Source organism: Dreissena polymorpha, chromosome 3 (genome assembly GCF_020536995.1).
Source record: "Dreissena polymorpha isolate Duluth1 chromosome 3, UMN_Dpol_1.0, whole genome shotgun sequence".
NCBI classification, from domain to species: domain Eukaryota; kingdom Metazoa; phylum Mollusca; class Bivalvia; order Myida; family Dreissenidae; genus Dreissena; species Dreissena polymorpha.
The window spans coordinates 44,898,505-44,904,377 of record NC_068357.1 but is presented as its reverse complement, the minus strand read 5'-3'; the positions used below and the strand labels follow the sequence as shown (position 1 = coordinate 44,904,377).

Below are 5,873 nucleotides of genomic sequence, written 5' to 3'. Positions count from 1 at the left end.
ATGCCATATTTTATTAAACCAGTTCAGGAATTTTGTTATTAAGCGAGCCTTTGGCGAGCTTACTAACGAATATACTGGACGAGTGTAATAAAATATGGAATGGTATGACAACGCGTGTCAGATCTTTTTCATCACTTGCCTTTAAATGAGCAAACTAAATAAATATTTACGCAAACATAATGATAAATCCCGAATGTTGATTACATTTCGTGACGTCATTTGACGTTGCGACGTCATTTCAGCAAAAGAACAAAATGCGATTGGTCAATAAACGAAATTTAAGCCAATGAAAACGCTTAAAAAGTATATAACACATGTGTAAGAACAAAAAAATTAAATGATTATATTACATGGGAAACAGGGTATGGCAGGTGCTAAAACCATTTATGACTCTTATTTCTATAAACCGGAAGATAAACCTATACTAATTTATATTGTATGCTCTAACTTATTTATACGATAGTATATTTAATCTCTAAAATAAACAGTCTTGTAATTGTTAAATGTGTCGACATTGCCCTTTTTCTTACAACAAATTCAAGAAGCAGGCCTACAGCCTTAGACAATCTGTCCTTGCCTACACTTTGCATAATACGTTGCACTTGAATTCTTGACCAAACATATAAATGTCCTATAATCTCTATATTAAAACGTTAAACAACACGTTTGTGGAAAACAAGCTTTCACAAATATATGATTTGTAGCACACTGATGAGTAAACGTAGTGAAACGCGCATGCCATTTCGTTAATTAATATACTTTTACCATATATTCGACCGCAATAACATATTTAAGCATAAATTAAAAGTACATGTGTTGGTCAATTATCGGTTGTTCCGTGCAGACCTTTTTAAAGGTTAAAGGTGCGGTTTAAATTCTACTTCGATATGCATCTTCAGCCGACTTCGACATTAACCCCCCGAACACTGGGATTTAAGTCGTCCGTTTACATATTGCGCACATTGACTTATTTCCCTCAAAAGTACCCATTTATAAACCTGGGTGGAGAGGAGCAAGCGTTGGATTATTTTTTTGCTCATAAAAATCCAGTGCTCTAAGCGGGATTCCAACCAGGGACCTTCCGATCCCCAGACCAGCATCTTACCAATAGACCACTGTCCCCACTTTTTATCAGTACCCTTTAAAATGGACATAAACCGAAAGATAAATGATCCTACTTTTTTCACTATTGAAGTTCGACAGGAAGTACACAGGGCTTTTTATTAATGTCATGGTTCATTTTGACCCAATTAAAAGCTAACGTCGTATGTTCGCAGTCACGCAAATACGCACACCGTTTGCACATTGAATTTAATTCTTTGTATTAATATGAAAATACAATGGTTGTAGTAATGTACGCACATACACTAATAGGCATTATAAATCTAAAACATAAAAATAAATTAAACGCTTATCAAACTTGAATAAGAACAAACAAGAGCGACACACATTCATTAAAATGCACACATATTAATTGTAAAACTAATCTGCCAATCTATAAACAGCACACATATTACACATCGTATAATTTACCAAATGTGTTGTACACTAGAAGTTTTTATCACCTATTGTACCTTCACAAAACAAAAATAAACCTGAGTATACATTAAAATAAAAAATAGCTATTAAAATGTCAATACACTCATAAACAAGCATTAACAAACATAAACCGACACTGGAAATGTATACCAGTATTGGCAGAAACAGTGATTTGTAAGGCTTAATTATTTGTCTATAATAACAATGTGTAAAATTATTTATTGAAACAGATTATAATAAACGTGATATTGTCAGCGTAATTATTTTGAATCGACGTACCTTGCACAAAATCAGTATGTTAAATGACATTATGCCACATGAGGCAAACAAACCGAAACACAATGGCACATGGATTTAATTCAACTTACTCAAAAATATTATGGACATAGTTTGAAATTGTGAGTAATAAAGACAATGAATCAACACCGTGTCTTATATAAGATCACACGAAAGGAATGCGTACAAAACACACTCGATGTCTGCTTTAACCACAAAGATCCAGAGCGCTTACTTGATAAAAATAGCAAACGAATCAGCTAACGCCATCCCTAAAACATAAAATGTTTCCTACATGAACCAGATATAACATGTAAGAAAAAAATACAGAACTTGTTTTTGTCAAACAAACGATTATGGAAGTTAAGTTACAATACCAGCTTACATGTACGAAAATCTATTTAAATATTGTTATTGTGTAAACAGATACTTACAATGATCTTCTCGTAATCTAATGTTATACAACTATAATGTATTTGGAAACATTAAACAATCTGCAATAAGAGCCTTATATGAATACAGAATACCAGATAGAAACATGTCACTGCTTCTGAATTTGAGATGGCCTACCTGTCATGCTCTCAGGATAGCCCTGTCATCTTCAGTAGCAAACAGAATCTGTGGGTACGAGGACTGTCGATCATACGCACACGGGGCAACCTTTTCCGTGATAACAAGTGTGAATATCCTGTCAGCCATACAGTATGCGTAATATCCTGCTGTGAAGAATCGCCTGCCATTAACGGCATCTCTGTGGATAAAGCAGTTTTTATTTATTTAAGAAATAATGTTTGCATCATCGCTAAATCTGTAAATAAATAAATCAACTGAGTTTTTTTAAATGATTTTTAAGTAGAAAGTTTTTATTGTCTTATTATATTGTTGTGTATTATTATTTCGCTTTATACAATGATATATGCGAAACGTGGCGAGTTTTGTCACCAGGGCCACGGTTTAAATAGACACGGAAGACAAGCATTAATAATGTTTCATATCGCATATTAAAATTCTGGGCCTTGTTTGTTCAGAGACATAGATTAGTTTCACTTTTAAAATGTATTTTAGCTGCAGGATAAGGAACCATTCAAATACATTAAACAGCCAATGTACTGAAAAAAATGGCATTTTGGAATGGACTTTAAATCTGCTGTCGTTGTTTTTAACTTGAAATGCTGCATATGAAGTTTTTAAAGTGATAAGATTGTGTATTTAATATATAAAATATACATACAGTCCATGAGTATACATGATCAAAACATAGAAACATTTATAAAGGCATGACATGTCATCAGTATTGAATTCCATAAGTTGCGTAATGAAGTAGCAATACATGAAAAGGTCTAGGACACATTTATTTGGATTTCAAAGAACACATTAAATGACATTGAACAATTGTTTCAATAAGCTAGAATCAATCAATGGTGTCAATGAAAAATACAGAAACATACATGGTAAATTTGGCATGTTTTGTAAAGCCGACGTTGAAACAAAAAATAAACACATTTTGATCATATTTTAACTGTCACTTGCATGATTGGATGTTAATCTAATGACTGTAACGTGTGCTGTGATGGGTTGCTGTATTCGTTGCCACTGAATACAATACACGACAATTTAAACACATCACTAAGAAATTGATTCTTAACACTTTGATTATTCCTGCGTGGATAAAATACATATTTTTATGATTGCGCAGACACGAGGTAATATATTAATGTTATATGATCAGTAGTAAAAATATTTTATCTACCAAACAAAACATTTTATTTTATGCTATTTCTACCGTATACTTAAATCTACAAAAAATATACTGTAGAACAAAGAGACGTAATTTGCCAGTAAAACAGTAAAAATTATCAATAATTACTACTGAGTTATTTTCATTTTCTGAAACAGCAAATAGTTAATATCATGAACAACATACAAGCATTTCAAAATCAACATATTTTAAATTATTTTTTTGAAGTTGCAAGTGATAAATATTTTGATTTTGTTTATTTAGCTTCGGGGTTAAATTAGATGCTTTGCGTTTCTTCACTGTACGTTATATTAACCTTTTTTAGTTTTACAATTGCCAAGTAAACACCACGTACTTCAAATTTGTAATTCAAAAAGTTAGTTTATTGTCTTTAATGTAGTGATTTATTAAGCATTGACTAAACATTTGATATTTTAGTAGTGCGCCTTATATTATCCTGCGTATATATCGGCTCGTTTCTGTGTAAATAAAGGAGACATTCATGACCAATAATCTCCGTAGAATACGGAGGGCAAGCGGTTATCTTTGTCAAATACGAAGAGAAGTCCTAAACATCGGTTATTTCAGATTCGTTGGCTAGGGTCTCTAGGTTCGCTAGTTTCTCAAAGCTTGAACATTGGTAAATTGGTCACTTCTTTAGCGGATTCGAGCGGGCCAATATTAGAGGAAAATGGACTGTACTTTAAATACGGAATATTACGCTAGTCAATTGTTCCAAGTGTTTGTATCAATCGTGTGGCTTTTGTGATGACGTATCTCACGAGAGGCGGGGCCTCGAGTGTTATACGAAATAGCACAAGCCACGCGACTGATTCAAACACTGGTAACAATTGATTTGCGTAATATTCCTTTTATTGCATACAACTTTGAATCATTTAAATTACAAAATGACTTTAAGCGTTCAACATTAACCAAGAATGCTCTTGTAATTATCTGCATTCAAATGTTACGTCATTTAAAGAAGTCAAGCTAGTATTGTAATACGGAAATGGAAAACTAGCGAGTAGCATAATACGGAAATTATTGCTGTGCAGTTGTATTTGAACAATTGATGCAACTTGTATTTTTTTGGGAACATAAAACAGGTATATAATTAAGAACAGTACTGTGTTGCCCTACTTTCAGAGTTATTGTTGCAAGTGTTAAGGTTCTTCAAAGGGTTGGAGGCTACGGATGTCGTACACGAGAGTGGCGGACGCGTCACGTTACTAATAGCTACATCTTAAATGGAGCATGAAAATATTTAACGTAGAAATATCGTCGAAAGCAACGGTCCCCTGTTTGTCACATTGTATATATTTGTGGCGATTCGATTGTTTAAGATTAGAATCATAAGGCAGGAAAGCCTGAGGAAAATTAATAATTTCATTTGCTAATTTCGAAATAAACCGTTTGAGGGCTACACTTCCTGATTGTAACCGCGAATATAGCGCTTGATGGAGGTCTCAGGAAGTCGGCCTCGGGCTATATTTTCATTACATTTACATTTACATTTGCGTTTGTTAAACAGAAACACTTTTTTGTCCGAAGTTAATGTTACAGAAACCTCTGTGTTTCAACACCTTGACATGTTTAAGTATAATTACACAGACACACATTATGTAAACACGTAAAAGTCGATAACAAATCCATGTAAAGTGCCCATGCTTCTGAAAATTTTACAAACTTACCCATCAATGGAGAAGTATCCATATGGTCCGCCGACCAATGTAGGCCACGAAGAAGCCAGTACTCTGTTGATGTAGAACCAGTTTGAGACAGAGCTTCCCGTTCCGTTGAATTTGATGAACTTTTCCAAGTTGCCTTTGTAGAAGACTATCTTCACCATGATGAAACGAAACAAAAATCGCTTATATTTTTTTTTGATATTAACGTCTATTGTAACTACCTTTCTGTAAGAACGTTTGACTAAAGGTACGTGTTTGTAGATGTAAATAAATAAGAGATATAAAGAGAGAGAGAACGATTATCTGATATTCTTATATCACTGACGATTGTCGAATTAAATAGTTTGCAAATGTGAAGTGTTAAAATTGATTATATTACCTTATAAAAGTGATACTGTTTAATTAAGATTGCAGAGGTGGTTGCTGCGTAGAGTTTGTGTGTAACTTTGTAAAAATACCACAATAAAAGTCTGCCTTCGTGACAATACCTCTGTAAGCCTTAGTGTAGTCCAATTATGAACTAATGGGTCTCTGTAATGTTTGTCACAGGAAGGAACGCTAATGTCTCGACATGTAAGGTCAGAGGTGGAGTCAGCTCCGTTTAACAAGGCATCTACTGGGTTCAGACCTAT

The 5,873-nt window shown here is 33.7% G+C and overlaps 1 long non-coding RNA gene across 1 annotated transcript; it reads right to left on the bottom strand.

The window, feature by feature from the left end:
- Positions 1-1,601: 1,601 nt before the first annotated feature.
- LOC127872043 (uncharacterized) lies at positions 1,602-5,394 on the bottom strand. Its single transcript, XR_008045709.1, has 3 exons — positions 5,245-5,394; positions 2,386-2,566; positions 1,602-2,087 (listed from the first exon to the last, which is right to left on the bottom strand). It is a non-coding gene; the product is annotated as an uncharacterized LOC127872043 (long non-coding RNA).
- Positions 5,395-5,873: the final 479 nt, after the last annotated feature.